Consider the following 16,817-nt stretch of genomic DNA (forward strand, 5'->3'; position numbering starts at 1 on the left):
CCCGAATATTGCAATGCTGCCTCGGCATCAGTGTACAAACATTGCAAAGGGATTCACGCACGACGCTTGGCATAGAAGGAAAAGTTAAAAGTGGTCGTGTTGAAGAAGACGATTGAAGTGATGTGTGCAACACCTGCTGAGTTTTGGGCAGAGTGGCAAGTTCACATGCACCCACTGCGCCGCGCAGGAAATGACAGCGACCACGCAGCAAATGTCCCGGCTGGTGTTACCGCATCAACCCGAGCGGACGATCGCTCAAGAAGACAGCAAGCTGGAAGGCAGAAAAGGCCTGCGGCCAGGAGCCCCGCCTGCATTGGGGTCTTTTACTCAGCTGTCCCCGAATTGAACAAGAAGTGGGACAAACAGAGTACTGGCTCCACCGAGATTTGAACTCGGATCGCTGGATTCAAAGTCCAGAGTGCTCACCGTTACACCATGGAACCGACTGGACTCTGCCTCTGAGGAAGCAGTCTTTTGTCCACACACAGGCACGCACACACACCAGCTTACTTGCGCAAAGGTTCTCTGACTGCACACGAATAGTAGTTGCCCGCAGGATGGCAAAATGCTGCTTGTGCAGGCAGCCGGCTACAGAGGCTGAGCAATGCGAATTGCAGTGGCCGTTGCGGCGGCTGAGAAATGATCCAATCAATTTGCTCCTGGTGGCAAATGTAAAAGAAGTGCTCTCTCGCTCACACACACTAATCATTGGCTTTGGCAAGAGGAAAAGTTCCACCGAGATTTGAACTCGGATCACTGGATTCAGAGTCCAGAGTGCTCACCATTACACCATGGAACCCCAGTCATAGGAACTGCCTGCAAATTGTCACTCAAACAAGATTACCTCTTTCGTTAAATGTGCAAGAATAGCGTGTGCGACAACAGAATCTGATGATGTGCAAACATTGTTCTGCAAAGGTGTGACAGGAAACCTCCCTCAAAGATGACACCCAATCTTTTCACCCCCCAAGCCACAGCGGGGGATATTGGACAAGTCATCACGTTTCACAGGGGTCAGTGTCCCGTTTTGCTGAGGGCTCAGAGCAGTGTCGCTGAATCGTGTCAGGCTCAGCTGTGAGAGCCAGCGAGAATACTGCTCGCAAAAGTTTCACAGTGGCTGCAGCGAATGGGAGCAATGGGCAAGCAAGATAGTTTGTGAGGTGCTGCCGTACTGCAAATTGCACAATGTGTGTGGCTGACTGACCCTCGAGAATGCGCGCACATCTTTCCCATGAGCAGAACGGCAAGCACTTGAAAATTTAATCTCCGACGTTCAGCCTTGGCTGGATTATTACCTCAAGCGTAACTCCACCTCTGTCACTCAGCCTCCGACTAGGTTTGGCTGCTGTGCAAATGAAAGCGGTGCAGACAAGCTGCCGCTCCCAGCAGCGTTGAAGCTGTTTCCCCCGAATATTGCAATGCTGCCTCGGCATCAGTGTACAAACATTGCAAAGGGATTCACGCACGACGCTTGGCATAGAAGGAAAAGTTAAAAGTGGTCGTGTTGAAGAAGACGATTGAAGTGATGTGTGCAACACCTGCTGAGTTTTGGGCAGAGTGGCAAGTTCACAGGCACCCACTGCGCCGCGCAGGAAATGACAGCGACCACGCAGCAAATGTCCCGGCTGGTGTTACCGCATCAACCCGAGCGGACGATCGCTCAAGAAGACAGCAAGCTGGAAGGCAGAAAAGGCCTGCGGCCAGGAGCCCCGCCTGCATTGGGGTCTTTTACTCAGCTGTCCCCGAATTGAACAAGAAGTGGGACAAACAGAGTACTGGCTTCACCGACATTTGAACTCGGATCGCTGGATTCAAAGTCCAGAGTGCTCACCGTTACACCATGGAACCGACTGGACTCTGCCTCTGAGGAAGCAGTCTTTTGTCCACACACAGGCACGCACACACACCAGCTTACTTGCGCAAAGGTTCTCTGACTGCACACGAATAGTAGTTGCCCGCAGGATGGCAAAATGCTGCTTGTGCAGGCAGCCGGCTACAGAGGCTGAGCAATGCGAATTGCAGTGGCCGTTGCGGCGGCTGAGAAATGATCCAATCAATTTGCTCCTGGTGGCAAATGTAAAAGAAGTGCTCTCTCGCTCACACACACTAATCATTGGCTTTGGCAAGAGGAAAGGTTCCACCGAGATTTGAACTCGGATCACTGGATTCAGAGTCCAGAGTGCTCACCATTACACCATGGAACCCCAGTCATAGCCCCTAGCTGCAAATTGTCACTCAAACAAGATTACCTCTTTCGTTAAATGTGCAAGAATAGCGTGTGCGACAACAGAATCTGATGATGTGCAAACATTGTTCTGCAAAGGTGTGACAGGAAACCTCCCTCAAAGATGACACCCAATCTTTTCACCCCCCAAGCCACAGCGGGGGATATTGGGACAAGTCATCACGTTTCACAGGGGTCAGTGTCCCGTTTTGCTGAGGGCTCAGAGCAGTGTCGCTGAATCGTGTCAGGCTCAGCTGTGAGAGCCAGCGAGAATACTGCTCGCAAAAGTTTCACAGTGGCTGCAGCGAATGGGAGCAATGGGCAAGCAAGATAGTTTGTGAGGTGCTGCCGTACTGCAAATTGCACAATGTGTGTGGCTGACTGACCCTCGCGAATGCGCGCACATCTTTCCCATGAGCAGAATGGCAAGCACTTGAAAATTTAATATCCGACGTTCAGCCTTGGCTGGATTATTACCTCAAGCGTAACTCCACCTCTGTCACTCAGCCTCCGACTAGGTTTGGCTGCTGTGCAAATGAAAGCGGTGCAGACAAGCTGCCGCTCCCAGCAGCGTTGAAGCTGTTTCCCCCGAATATTGCAATGCTGCCTCGGCATCAGTGTACAAACATTGCAAAGGGATTCACGCACGACGCTTGGCATAGAAGGAAAAGTCAAAAGTGGTTGTGTTGAAGAAGACGATTGAAGTGATGTGTGCAACACCTGCTGAGTTTTGGGCAGAGTGGCAAGTTCACATGCACCCACTGCGCCGCGCAGGAAATGACAGCGACCACGCAGCAAATGTCCCGGCTGGTGTTACCGCATCAACCCGAGCGGACGATCGCTCAAGAAGACAGCAAGCTGGAAGGCAGAAAAGGCCTGCGGCCAGGAGCCCCGCCTGCATTGGGGTCTTTTACTCAGCTGTCCCCGAATTGAACAAGAAGTGGGACAAACAGAGTACTGGCTCCACTGAGATTTGAACTCGGATCACTGGATTCAGAGTCCAGAGTGCTCACCATTACACCATGGAACCCCAGTCATAGGGACTGTCTGCAAATTGTCACTCAAACAAGATTACCTCTTTCGTTAAATGTGCAAGAATAGCGTGTGCGACAACAGAATCTGATGATGTGCAAACATTGTTCTGCAAAGGTGTGACAGGAAACCTCCCTCAAAGATGACACCCAATCTTTTCACCCCCCAAGCCACAGCGGGGGATATTGGGACAAGTCATCACGTTTCACAGGGGTCAGTGTCCCGTTTTGCTGAGGGCTCAGAGCAGTGTCGCTGAATCGTGTCAGGCTCAGCTGTGAGAGCCAGCGAGAATACTGCTCGCAAAAGTTTCACAGTGGCTGCAGCGAATGGGAGCAATGGGCAAGCAAGATAGTTTGTGAGGTGCTGCCGTACTGCAAATTGCACAATGTGTGTGGCTGACTGACCCTCGAGAATGCGCGCACATCTTTCCCATGAGCAGAATGGCAAGCACTTGAAAATTTAATCTCCGACGTTCAGCCTTGGCTGGATTATTACCTCAAGCGTAACTCCACCTCTGTCACTCAGCCTCCGACTAGGTTTGGCTGCTGTGCAAATGAAAGCGGTGCAGACAAGCTGCCGCTCCCAGCAGCGTTGAAGCTGTTTCCCCCGAATATTGCAATGCTGCCTCGGCATCAGTGTACAAACATTGCAAAGGGATTCACGCACGACGCTTGGCATAGAAGGAAAAGTTAAAAGTGGTCGTGTTGAAGAAGACGATTGAAGTGATGTGTGCAACACCTGCTGAGTTTTGGGCAGAGTGGCAAGTTCACATGCACCCACTGCGCCGCGCAGGAAATGACAGCGACCACGCAGCAAATGTCCCGGCTGGTGTTACCGCATCAACCCGAGCGGACGATCGCTCAAGAAGACAGCAAGCTGGAAGGCAGAAAAGGCCTGCGGCCAGGAGCCCCGCCTGCATTGGGGTCTTTTACTCAGCTGTCCCCGAATTGAACAAGAAGTGGGACAAACAGAGTACTGGCTCCACCGAGATTTGAACTCGGATCGTTGGATTCAAAGTCCAGAGTGCTCACCGTTACACCATGGAACCGACTGGACTCTGCCTCTGAGGAAGCAGTCTTTTGTCCACACACAGGCACGCACACACACCAGCTTACTTGCGCAAAGGTTCTCTGACTGCACACGAATAGTAGTTGCCCGCAGGATGGCAAAATGCTGCTTGTGCAGGCAGCCGGCTACAGAGGCTGAGCAATGCGAATTGCAGTGGCCGTTGCGGCGGCTGAGAAATGATCCAATCAATTTGCTCCTGGTGGCAAATGTAAAAGAAGTGCTCTCTCGCTCACACACACTAATCATTGGCTTTGGCAAGAGGAAAAGTTCCACCGAGATTTGAACTCGGATCACTGGATTCAGAGTCCAGAGTGCTCACCATTACACCATGGAACCCCAGTCATAGGAACTGCCTGCAAATTGTCACTCAAACAAGATTACCTCTTTCGTTAAATGTGCAAGAATAGCGTGTGCGACAACAGAATCTGATGATGTGCAAACATTGTTCTGCAAAGGTGTGACAGGAAACCTCCCTCAAAGATGACACCCAATCTTTTCACCCCCCAAGCCACAGCGGGGGATATTGGACAAGTCATCACGTTTCACAGGGGTCAGTGTCCCGTTTTGCTGAGGGCTCAGAGCAGTGTCGCTGAATCGTGTCAGGCTCAGCTGTGAGAGCCAGCGAGAATACTGCTCGCAAAAGTTTCACAGTGGCTGCAGCGAATGGGAGCAATGGGCAAGCAAGATAGTTTGTGAGGTGCTGCCGTACTGCAAATTGCACAATGTGTGTGGCTGACTGACCCTCGAGAATGCGCGCACATCTTTCCCATGAGCAGAACGGCAAGCACTTGAAAATTTAATCTCCGACGTTCAGCCTTGGCTGGATTATTACCTCAAGCGTAACTCCACCTCTGTCACTCAGCCTCCGACTAGGTTTGGCTGCTGTGCAAATGAAAGCGGTGCAGACAAGCTGCCGCTCCCAGCAGCGTTGAAGCTGTTTCCCCCGAATATTGCAATGCTGCCTCGGCATCAGTGTACAAACATTGCAAAGGGATTCACGCACGACGCTTGGCATAGAAGGAAAAGTTAAAAGTGGTCGTGTTGAAGAAGACGATTGAAGTGATGTGTGCAACACCTGCTGAGTTTTGGGCAGAGTGGCAAGTTCACAGGCACCCACTGCGCCGCGCAGGAAATGACAGCGACCACGCAGCAAATGTCCCGGCTGGTGTTACCGCATCAACCCGAGCGGACGATCGCTCAAGAAGACAGCAAGCTGGAAGGCAGAAAAGGCCTGCGGCCAGGAGCCCCGCCTGCATTGGGGTCTTTTACTCAGCTGTCCCCGAATTGAACAAGAAGTGGGACAAACAGAGTACTGGCTCCACCGACATTTGAACTCGGATCGCTGGATTCAAAGTCCAGAGTGCTCACCGTTACACCATGGAACCGACTGGACTCTGCCTCTGAGGAAGCAGTCTTTTGTCCACACACAGGCACGCACACACACCAGCTTACTTGCGCAAAGGTTCTCTGACTGCACACGAATAGTAGTTGCCCGCAGGATGGCAAAATGCTGCTTGTGCAGGCAGCCGGCTACAGAGGCTGAGCAATGCGAATTGCAGTGGCCGTTGCGGCGGCTGAGAAATGATCCAATCAATTTGCTCCTGGTGGCAAATGTAAAAGAAGTGCTCTCTCGCTCACACACACTAATCATTGGCTTTGGCAAGAGGAAAGGTTCCACCGAGATTTGAACTCGGATCACTGGATTCAGAGTCCAGAGTGCTCACCATTACACCATGGAACCCCAGTCATAGGAACTGCCTGCAAATTGTCACTCAAACAAGATTACCTCTTTCGTTAAATGTGCAAGAATAGCGTGTGCGACAACAGAATCTGATGATGTGCAAACATTGTTCTGCAAAGGTGTGACAGGAAACCTCCCTCAAAGATGACACCCAATCTTTTCACCCCCCAAGCCACAGCGGGGGATATTGGGACAAGTCATCACGTTTCACAGGGGTCAGTGTCCCGTTTTGCTGAGGGCTCAGAGCAGTGTCGCTGAATCGTGTCAGGCTCAGCTGTGAGAGCCAGCGAGAATACTGCTCGCAAAAGTTTCACAGTGGCTGCAGCGAATGGGAGCAATGGGCAAGCAAGATAGTTTGTGAGGTGCTGCCGTACTGCAAATTGCACAATGTGTGTGTCATGATATTCAAACACACACATCATGATGGACACACTAACAGGCAAATCAGAGTACACAACACCACAACCAATCACAGACAAGAACACCAACCACATAAAAAGCACGAGCACGACACCTGGAGGTCAGTAGGTCTGGGGAGAAGGAAGCATGAAAGAGCTGTTGAAACACCACAAGCAGGGAGCCCCCCACGTGCAGAGTGCAAAGACCAAGTTGTAAATAGTGAGTTTAAATAAACAAGTGTTGTACCATATGCAACTGTGTTGGCTCTTCTGTGTGTTAGAACACCCAACACCACATGGTACAGGAGTGGATCGATACCTGCCTACCAACCTGCCATTCTGGACATGGACCACACCGGCAAACCGCAGCCGATGCAAGTCACGGGGAACCTAGGCACCAACTGGAAGCTCTACAGGCAGCGATTTGACCTGTACATCCGTGCCACCGAAAAACAGAATGTCTCGGATGATTCGAAGATTGCAATGCTCCTCTTCTACGCAGGCCCCCACCCAAATGATGTCTTTAATTCACTGGTGTTCGAGGAAGGCGAAAACCAGGCCAAATATGACACGGTCATCCTCAAAATGGACCAGCACTTTCAAACTGAAGTAAACGAAACTTTCGAAAGATACATCTTTCAGCAACGCCTGCAAGGTAAGGAGGAGCTTTTTCAACCCTTTTTGACGCACCTCCGGATTCTAGCGCAGTCCTGCGGTTACGGCACCACCACAGAGTCCATGATCAGGGACCAGATTGTTTTTGGCGTTGCCTCCAGTGGCCTACGCCAGCAGCTTCTTAAAATAAAGAGCCTCACCTTAGCGTCTGCTGTGGAAGCCTGTGTCCTCCATGAAAATGCGACCTGCCGTTTTGCCCGATTTCAGGCGTCCGAGTTGGCACGGAGGGGGTCCCCAGCCGTCGAATCGGCAAGCCAGGCCGCCCACGACGTTGAACGCATCCAGGCCGTCGATTTCTTCCCGCCCCACGGCCCGGACGACAGCGGCCGCTTCCCGCGCTTTTCGCGGTCTCCCGCGCAGGTGCGCGCCAAGAATAACGGCCACAACGAGGGACGCACTGCGCAGGCGCGCCCACCGCAAGATCGCACTGCGCATGCGCAGTGGCGCAACGAACGCCGTGACGTCATGACGTGCAGCAAGTGTGGAGGTCTACACTTAAAAGGGCAATGTCCTGCAAAATACCAACAGTGCAACAGATGTGCCATGATAGGCCACTACGCAGCCCGCTGTCGTGCGGCTCAACCCATGGATCCGGCGCATCCTCGACAACCTCGCACACGAGTCAGGACCGTCCAGCCCACGCATCAAGACTTCCAGTTAAGTGATGCAGATGACCAGGATGACTTCAGAGTTGCCGTCATTGATGTCAACAAGGTCAATGCCATCAATCCAGACGATGAGTGGTGTGCCACCCTGACGGTCAACCGATCGCGCGTCGCCTTCCGTCTGGACACCGGCGCATCCGCCAACCTGATTGCTTACTCTGCAGTCCAGGCCATGAAGGTCAAACCACTCATCACACCATCCCGGCTTAAGATGGTTGACTATAACGGGAACGTTATCCCGTCCGTAGGATCTTGCCAGCTACAGGTGACTCACAAGAGGTACACGGCCACACTCCCCTTCGAAGTTGTGGGCTCATCAAAGGACTCGTTACTGGGCGCACAAGCGTGTAAGGTCCTTCACCTGGTACAGCGCATCATGTCTCTCTCTCCAGATGAGATATCCGACTTCCCGGATGCTGAGTTCCACGCGAATCTCCATTCCCTCCTCGCTCACAACCAGGAGGTTTTTGAAGGCATGGGGACATTGCCACACACGTACAAGATTCGACTCAGACCGGACGCCATCCCTGTCGTTCACGCACCTCGCAGGGTTCCTGCGCCTCTCAAAGACCGCCTCAAGGCACAACTGCAGATTCTTCAGGACCAAGGGGTCCTATCCAAGGTCACGGAGCCCACGCCATGGGTCAGCTCCATGGTCTGTGTAAAGAAGCCCTCTGGCGAGCTCCGTATATGTATAGATCCAAAAGATCTGAACAACAACATCATGCGGGAACACTATCCCATCCCAAAACGAGAAGACCTCACCAGCGAGATGGCGCGAGCCAACATATTCACTAAATTGGATGCGTCCAAAGGATTCTGGCAGATCCAACTGGACCCGGCCAGCCGAAGACTATGCACATTCAACACCCCTTTTGGCAGATTCTGCTACAACCGGATGCCATTCGGCATCATTTCGGCATCTGAAGTATTCCACCGCATTATGGAGCAGATGATGGAAGGCATCGAAGGGGTACGTGTATATGTGGACGATATCATCATTTGGTCCACCACTCCGCAGGAACACATGCATCGTCTTCGACGTGTCTTCACCCGCATACGGCAAAATGGCCTGCGTCTCAACCGTGCGAAGTGTGCTTTCGGCCAGACGGAGCTGAAATTCCTCGGGGACCACATCTCAAGGTCCGGGGTCCGTCCCGATGCAGACAAGGTTAGCGCCATCACAGCCATGCCACGACCGGCTGACAAGAAGGCTGTCTTAAGATTCCTGGGCATGGTCAACTTCCTTGGGAAGTTCATTCCCAACCTGGCTTCTCATACAACAAACATGCGCCATCTCGTAAAAAAATCGACGGAATTCAACTGGCACCAGTCGCATCAGCAGGAATGGGAGGAGCTCAAGCACAAACTGGTCACGGCACCAGTGCTGGCCTTCTTTGACGCGACTCGCCCTACAAAGATCTCAACAGACGCCAGCCAATCTGGTATTGGAGCGGTACTCCTGCAAAAAGACAGCACGTCATCATGGGCCCCGGTTGCGTATGCCTCACGAGCCATGACCCCTACCGAACAGCGCTACGCGCAAATCGAAAAAGAATGCCTGGGCTTGTTAACTGGACTGGACAAGTTCCACGACTATGTGTATGGCCTGCCACGATTCACGGTCGAAACTGACCACCGCCCCCTGGTCAACATCATTAACAAAGACCTGAACGACATGACTCCTCGCCTCCAGCGCATCTTACTCAAACTCAGGAGGTACGATTTTGAACTGATCTACACTCCGGGGAAGGAACTCATAGTGGCGGACACTCTTTCCCGAGCAGTGAGCACACCACCAGATGCGGAGGGGTTCGTGCGTCAAATTGAGGCACACGTGACTCTGACAGCAGCAAATATGCCAGCTGATGATCCTTGTCTGGCCCACATACGCGCAGAGACGGCGACTGACCCTCTGCTGCAGCGAGTGATGCGCCACATGACGGAAGGGTGGCTAAAAGGGCAGTGCCCCCAGTTTTACAATGTGCGAGATGATCTCACCAATATAGACGGGGTCCTTATGAAATCGCATAGGATCGTCATTCCACACAGTGTGCGCCAGATGATTCTTCGTCAACTACACGAAGGCCACTTGGGTGTCGAAAAATGCAGACGAAGGGCCCGGGCGGCGGTATATTGGCCGGGTATTAATGAAGACATAGCCAACATGGTGCTCAACTGCACAACCTGTCAGAGGTTTCAGCCGGCGCAACCTCCGGAAACACTTCTACCACACGAGATGGTGACGTCCCCCTGGGCGAAGGTGGGTGTTGACCTATTTCACGCGCTCGGCAGAGATTACATTGTTATTATAGACTACTTCTCAAACTACCCGGAAGTCATGCCTCTCCATGATCTGACGTCGTCCGCAGTCATTGGGGCCTGCAAGGAAACGTTTGCTCGCCATGGCATTCCAAGGACTGTCATGTCAGACAATGGACCTTGTTTTGCCAGCCGTGAATGGTCGTCCTTTGCCGCAGCATATGGTTTCACTCATGTGACATCCAGCCCTCTGCATCCACAATCGAACGGGAAGGCTGAAAAGGGTGTCCACATCGCAAAGCGGCTCCTGTGCAAGGCGGCTGATGCCGGATCGGACTTTAACCTTGCCTTGCTGGCCTATCGATCGGCCCCGTTATCCACGGGCCTCTCGCCAGCGCAGCTACTAATGGGTCGCTCCCTCAGGACGACGGTACCTTCCGTCCTGGCACCGACAACAGACCATGAGGCGGTTCTTCGGGACATGCAACTGCAGCGTGATCGCCAGAAAGGTCGGTACGACACACGAGCGACGGACCTGCCCCCCCTGTCCTCCGGAGACAAAGTACGCGTCCATCAACCGTATGGTGGCTGGTCAGCACCGGCCGAAGTCCTCCGACAAGTGGCTCCCCGCTCGTTCCTGGTTCGCATGCCGGATGGTTCCGTGCGTCGCCGCAATCGGCGCGCCCTTCGCCGACTTCCACGTTCACAGCCACACAACACGCCAGATCCTCAACAGGCTTCCGAGGATGACTTTGTGGAGCTGCCGCACATCACGCCCTTTCCATCGCCACCCATGGCCATGCCTGCACAGCAGCCGGTGGTTCTTGATCCACCCTTAAGGCGGTCAACCCGAATTCGTCGCAAACCCATTAGAATGGACTTATAATACAGTTCATATGTTTAATAAGTTGGACAATTTTACATGATAACCTGTTGTTGTTTATCGTTCCAGATGTCGTCTGACTGGACAACTGTTCAAAATTTTTTTTCTTCTTCTCTCGTTCGCATTTCTGTTATGTTATGGTACAACTGGATTCATGTGACGCACTCGACATCGCCCCATGTACATAGTTCCGTCATAGACACATGCTGCACACGACACACACACACTCTTAGATGCACTCACGTCACGATCATATTTATTACCACGTAGGCACATATCTTTGTAAAAAGGGGGGATGTCATGATATTCAAACACACACATCATGATGGACACACTAACAGGCAAATCAGAGTACACAACACCACAACCAATCACAGACAAGAACACCAACCACATAAAAAGCACGAGCACGACACCTGGAGGTCAGTAGGTCTGGGGAGAAGGAAGCATGAAAGAGCTGTTGAAACACCACAAGCAGGGAGCCCCCCACGTGCAGAGTGCAAAGACCAAGTTGTAAATAGTGAGTTTAAATAAACAAGTGTTGTACCATATGCAACTGTGTTGGCTCTTCTGTGTGTTAGAACACCCAACACCACAGTGTGTGGCTGACTGACCCTCGAGAATGCGCGCACATCTTTCCCATGAGCAGAATGGCAAGCACTTGAAAATTTAATCTCCGACGTTCAGCCTTGGCTGGATTATTACCTCAAGCGTAACTCCACCTCTGTCACTCAGCCTCCGACTAGGTTTGGCTGCTGTGCAAATGAAAGCGGTGCAGACAAGCTGCCGCTCCCAGCAGCGTTGAAGCTGTTTCCCCCGAATATTGCAATGCTGCCTCGGCATCAGTGTACAAACATTGCAAAGGGATTCACGCACGACGCTTGGCATAGAAGGAAAAGTTAAAAGTGGTCGTGTTGAAGAAGACGATTGAAGTGATGTGTGCAACACCTGCTGAGTTTTGGGCAGAGTGGCAAGTTCACATGCACCCACTGCGCCGCGCAGGAAATGACAGCGACCACGCAGCAAATGTCCCGGCTGGTGTTACCGCATCAACCCGAGCGGACGATCGCTCAAGAAGACAGCAAGCTGGAAGGCAGAAAAGGCCTGCGGCCAGGAGCCCCGCCTGCATTGGGGTCTTTTACTCAGCTGTCCCCGAATTGAACAAGAAGTGGGACAAACAGAGTACTGGCTCCACCGAGATTTGAACTCGGATCACTGGATTCAGAGTCCAGAGTGCTCACCATTACACCATGGAACCCCAGTCATAGGGACTGTCTGCAAATTGTCACTCAAACAAGATTACCTCTTTCGTTAAATGTGCAAGAATAGCGTGTGCGACAACAGAATCTGATGATGTGCAAACATTGTTCTGCAAAGGTGTGACAGGAAACCTCCCTCAAAGATGACACCCAATCTTTTCACCCCCCAAGCCACAGCGGGGGATATTGGGACAAGTCATCACGTTTCACAGGGGTCAGTGTCCCGTTTTGCTGAGGGCTCAGAGCAGTGTCGCTGAATCGTGTCAGGCTCAGCTGTGAGAGCCAGCGAGAATACTGCTCGCAAAAGTTTCACAGTGGCTGCAGCGAATGGGAGCAATGGGCAAGCAAGATAGTTTGTGAGGTGCTGCCGTACTGCAAATTGCACAATGTGTGTGGCTGACTGACCCTCGAGAATGCGCGCACATCTTTCCCATGAGCAGAATGGCAAGCACTTGAAAATTTAATCTCCGACGTTCAGCCTTGGCTGGATTATTACCTCAAGCGTAACTCCACCTCTGTCACTCAGCCTCCGACTAGGTTTGGCTGCTGTGCAAATGAAAGCGGTGCAGACAAGCTGCCGCTCCCAGCAGCGTTGAAGCTGTTTCCCCCGAATATTGCAATGCTGCCTCGGCATCAGTGTACAAACATTGCAAAGGGATTCACGCACGACGCTTGGCATAGAAGGAAAAGTTAAAAGTGGTCGTGTTGAAGAAGACGATTGAAGTGATGTGTGCAACACCTGCTGAGTTTTGGGCAGAGTGGCAAGTTCACATGCACCCACTGCGCCGCGCAGGAAATGACAGCGACCACGCAGCAAATGTCCCGGCTGGTGTTACCGCATCAACCCGAGCGGACGATCGCTCAAGAAGACAGCAAGCTGAAAGGCAGAAAAGGCCTGCGGCCAGGAGCCCCGCCTGCATTGGGGTCTTTTACTCAGCTGTCCCCGAATTGAACAAGAAGTGGGACAAACAGAGTACTGGCTCCACCGAGATTTGAACTCGGATCGCTGGATTCAAAGTCCAGAGTGCTCACCGTTACACCATGGAACCGACTGGACTCTGCCTCTGAGGAAGCAGTCTTTTGTCCACACACAGGCACGCACACACACCAGCTTACTTGCGCAAAGGTTCTCTGACTGCACACAAATAGTAGTTGCCCGCAGGATGGCAAAATGCTGCTTGTGCAGGCAGCCGGCTACAGAGGCTGAGCAATGCGAATTGCAGTGGCCGTTGCGGCGGCTGAGAAATGATCCAATCAATTTGCTCCTGGTGGCAAATGTAAAAGAAGTGCTCTCTCGCTCACACACACTAATCATTGGCTTTGGCAAGAGGAAAGGTTCCACCGAGATTTGAACTCGGATCACTGGATTCAGAGTCCAGAGTGCTCACCATTACACCATGGAACCCCAGTCATAGCCCCTAGCTGCAAATTGTCACTCAAACAAGATTACCTCTTTCGTTAAATGTGCAAGAATAGCGTGTGCGACAACAGAATCTGATGATGTGCAAACATTGTTCTGCAAAGGTGTGACAGGAAACCTCCCTCAAAGATGACACCCAATCTTTTCACCTCCCAAGCCACAGCGGGGGATATTGGGACAAGTCATCACGTTTCACAGGGGTCAGTGTCCCGTTTTGCTGAGGGCTCAGAGCAGTGTCGCTGAATCGTGTCAGGCTCAGCTGTGAGAGCCAGCGAGAATACTGCTCGCAAAAGTTTCACAGTGGCTGCAGCGAATGGGAGCAATGGGCAAGCAAGATAGTTTGTGAGGTGCTGCCGTACTGCAAATTGCACAATGTGTGTGGCTGACTGACCCTCGAGAATGCGCGCACATCTTTCCCATGAGCAGAATGGCAAGCACTTGAAAATTTAATATCCGACGTTCAGCCTTGGCTGGATTATTACCTCAAGCGTAACTCCACCTCTGTCACTCAGCCTCCGACTAGGTTTGGCTGCTGTGCAAATGAAAGCGGTGCAGACAAGCTGCCGCTCCCAGCAGCGTTGAAGCTGTTTCCCCCGAATATTGCAATGCTGCCTCGGCATCAGTGTACAAACATTGCAAAGGGATTCACGCACGACGCTTGGCATAGAAGGAAAAGTTAAAAGTGGTTGTGTTGAAGAAGACGATTGAAGTGATGTGTGCAACACCTGCTGAGTTTTGGGCAGAGTGGCAAGTTCACATGCACCCACTGCGCCGCGCAGGAAATGACAGCGACCACGCAGCAAATGTCCCGGCTGGTGTTACCGCATCAACCCGAGCGGACGATCGCTCAAGAAGACAGCAAGCTGGAAGGCAGAAAAGGCCTGCGGCCAGGAGCCCCGCCTGCATTGGGGTCTTTTACTCAGCTGTCCCCGAATTGAACAAGAAGTGGGACAAACAGAGTACTGGCTCCACTGAGATTTGAACTCGGATCACTGGATTCAGAGTCCAGAGTGCTCACCATTACACCATGGAACCCCAGTCATAGGGACTGTCTGCAAATTGTCACTCAAACAAGATTACCTCTTTCGTTAAATGTGCAAGAATAGCGTGTGCGACAACAGAATCTGATGATGTGCAAACATTGTTCTGCAAAGGTGTGACAGGAAACCTCCCTCAAAGATGACACCCAATCTTTTCACCCCCCAAGCCACAGCGGGGGATATTGGGACAAGTCATCACGTTTCACAGGGGTCAGTGTCCCGTTTTGCTGAGGGCTCAGAGCAGTGTCGCTGAATCGTGTCAGGCTCAGCTGTGAGAGCCAGCGAGAATACTGCTCGCAAAAGTTTCACAGTGGCTGCAGCGAATGGGAGCAATGGGCAAGCAAGATAGTTTGTGAGGTGCTGCCGTACTGCAAATTGCACAATGTGTGTGGCTGACTGACCCTCGAGAATGCGCGCACATCTTTCCCATGAGCAGAATGGCAAGCACTTGAAAATTTAATCTCCGACGTTCAGCCTTGGCTGGATTATTACCTCAAGCGTAACTCCACCTCTGTCACTCAGCCTCCGACTAGGTTTGGCTGCTGTGCAAATGAAAGCGGTGCAGACAAGCTGCCGCTCCCAGCAGCGTTGAAGCTGTTTCCCCCGAATATTGCAATGCTGCCTCGGCATCAGTGTACAAACATTGCAAAAGGATTCACGCACGACGCTTGGCATAGAAGGAAAAGTTAAAAGTGGTCGTGTTGAAGAAGACGATTGAAGTGATGTGTGCAACACCTGCTGAGTTTTGGGCAGAGTGGCAAGTTCACATGCACCCACTGCGCCGCGCAGGAAATGACAGCGACCACGCAGCAAATGTCCCGGCTGGTGTTACCGCATCAACCCGAGCGGACGATCGCTCAAGAAGACAGCAAGCTGGAAGGCAGAAAAGGCCTGCGGCCAGGAGCCCCGCCTGCATTGGGGTCTTTTACTCAGCTGTCCCCGAATTGAACAAGAAGTGGGACAAACAGAGTACTGGCTCCACCGAGATTTGAACTCGGATCGCTGGATTCAAAGTCCAGAGTGCTCACCATTACACCATGGAACCCCAGTCATAGGGACTGTCTGCAAATTGTCACTCAAACAAGATTACCTCTTTCGTTAAATGTGCAAGAATAGCGTGTGCGACAACAGAATCTGATGATGTGCAAACATTGTTCTGCAAAGGTGTGACAGGAAACCTCCCTCAAAGATGACACCCAATCTTTTCACCCCCCAAGCCACAGCGGGGGATATTGGGACAAGTCATCACGTTTCACAGGGGTCAGTGTCCCGTTTTGCTGAGGGCTCAGAGCAGTGTCGCTGAATCGTGTCAGGCTCAGCTGTGAGAGCCAGCGAGAATACTGCTCGCAAAAGTTTCACAGTGGCTGCAGCGAATGGGAGCAATGGGCAAGCAAGATAGTTTGTGAGGTGCTGCCGTACTGCAAATTGCACAATGTGTGTGGCTGACTGACCCTCGAGAATGCGCGCACATCTTTCCCATGAGCAGAATGGCAAGCACTTGAAAATTTAATCTCCGACGTTCAGCCTTGGCTGGATTATTACCTCAAGCGTAACTCCACCTCTGTCACTCAGCCTCCGACTAGGTTTGGCTGCTGTGCAAATGAAAGCGGTGCAGACAAGCTGCCGCTCCCAGCAGCGTTGAAGCTGTTTCCCCCGAATATTGCAATGCTGCCTCGGCATCAGTGTACAAACATTGCAAAGGGATTCACGCACGACGCTTGGCATAGAAGGAAAAGTTAAAAGTGGTCGTGTTGAAGAAGACGATTGAAGTGATGTGTGCAACACCTGCTGAGTTTTGGGCAGAGTGGCAAGTTCACATGCACCCACTGCGCCGCGCAGGAAATGACAGCGACCACGCAGCAAATGTCCCGGCTGGTGTTACCGCATCAACCCGAGCGGACGATCGCTCAAGAAGACAGCAAGCTGGAAGGCAGAAAAGGCCTGCGGCCAGGAGCCCCGCCTGCATTGGGGTCTTTTACTCAGCTGTCCCCGAATTGAACAAGAAGTGGGACAAACAGAGTACTGGCTCCACCGAGATTTGAACTCGGATCGCTGGATTCAAAGTCCAGAGTGCTCACCGTTACACCATGGAACCGACTGTACTCTGCCTCTGAGGAAGCAGTCTTTTGTCCACACACAGGCACGCACAC

At 52.2% G+C, this 16,817-nt stretch overlaps 14 non-coding genes across 14 annotated transcripts; all 14 read right to left on the reverse strand.

Moving 5' to 3' along the window:
* Positions 1-371: 371 nt before the first annotated feature.
* Positions 372-443, reverse strand: trnaq-uug (transfer RNA glutamine (anticodon UUG)). The gene has a single exon. It is a non-coding gene; the product is annotated as a tRNA-Gln (tRNA).
* Positions 444-727: 284 nt separating this feature from the next.
* Positions 728-799, reverse strand: trnaq-cug (transfer RNA glutamine (anticodon CUG)). Its single transcript has one exon. It is a non-coding gene; the product is annotated as a tRNA-Gln (tRNA).
* Positions 800-2,132: 1,333 nt separating this feature from the next.
* trnaq-cug (transfer RNA glutamine (anticodon CUG)) lies at positions 2,133-2,204 on the reverse strand. The gene has a single exon. It is a non-coding gene; the product is annotated as a tRNA-Gln (tRNA).
* Positions 2,205-3,182: 978 nt separating this feature from the next.
* trnaq-cug (transfer RNA glutamine (anticodon CUG)) lies at positions 3,183-3,254 on the reverse strand. The gene has a single exon. It is a non-coding gene; the product is annotated as a tRNA-Gln (tRNA).
* A 978-nt stretch (positions 3,255-4,232) lies between these two features.
* Positions 4,233-4,304, reverse strand: trnaq-uug (transfer RNA glutamine (anticodon UUG)). The gene has a single exon. It is a non-coding gene; the product is annotated as a tRNA-Gln (tRNA).
* Positions 4,305-4,588: 284 nt separating this feature from the next.
* On the reverse strand, positions 4,589-4,660 carry trnaq-cug (transfer RNA glutamine (anticodon CUG)). Its single transcript has one exon. It is a non-coding gene; the product is annotated as a tRNA-Gln (tRNA).
* A 977-nt stretch (positions 4,661-5,637) lies between these two features.
* On the reverse strand, positions 5,638-5,709 carry trnaq-uug (transfer RNA glutamine (anticodon UUG)). Its single transcript has one exon. It is a non-coding gene; the product is annotated as a tRNA-Gln (tRNA).
* A 284-nt stretch (positions 5,710-5,993) lies between these two features.
* trnaq-cug (transfer RNA glutamine (anticodon CUG)) lies at positions 5,994-6,065 on the reverse strand. Its single transcript has one exon. It is a non-coding gene; the product is annotated as a tRNA-Gln (tRNA).
* Positions 6,066-12,134: 6,069 nt separating this feature from the next.
* trnaq-cug (transfer RNA glutamine (anticodon CUG)) lies at positions 12,135-12,206 on the reverse strand. Its single transcript has one exon. It is a non-coding gene; the product is annotated as a tRNA-Gln (tRNA).
* Positions 12,207-13,184: 978 nt separating this feature from the next.
* On the reverse strand, positions 13,185-13,256 carry trnaq-uug (transfer RNA glutamine (anticodon UUG)). The gene has a single exon. It is a non-coding gene; the product is annotated as a tRNA-Gln (tRNA).
* A 284-nt stretch (positions 13,257-13,540) lies between these two features.
* On the reverse strand, positions 13,541-13,612 carry trnaq-cug (transfer RNA glutamine (anticodon CUG)). Its single transcript has one exon. It is a non-coding gene; the product is annotated as a tRNA-Gln (tRNA).
* Positions 13,613-14,590: 978 nt separating this feature from the next.
* trnaq-cug (transfer RNA glutamine (anticodon CUG)) lies at positions 14,591-14,662 on the reverse strand. Its single transcript has one exon. It is a non-coding gene; the product is annotated as a tRNA-Gln (tRNA).
* Positions 14,663-15,640: 978 nt separating this feature from the next.
* trnaq-uug (transfer RNA glutamine (anticodon UUG)) lies at positions 15,641-15,712 on the reverse strand. Its single transcript has one exon. It is a non-coding gene; the product is annotated as a tRNA-Gln (tRNA).
* Positions 15,713-16,690: 978 nt separating this feature from the next.
* trnaq-uug (transfer RNA glutamine (anticodon UUG)) lies at positions 16,691-16,762 on the reverse strand. The gene has a single exon. It is a non-coding gene; the product is annotated as a tRNA-Gln (tRNA).
* Positions 16,763-16,817: the final 55 nt, after the last annotated feature.

Source organism: Scyliorhinus torazame, chromosome 31 (genome assembly GCF_047496885.1).
Source record: "Scyliorhinus torazame isolate Kashiwa2021f chromosome 31, sScyTor2.1, whole genome shotgun sequence".
Classification (NCBI taxonomy): Eukaryota; Metazoa; Chordata; class Chondrichthyes; order Carcharhiniformes; family Scyliorhinidae; genus Scyliorhinus; species Scyliorhinus torazame.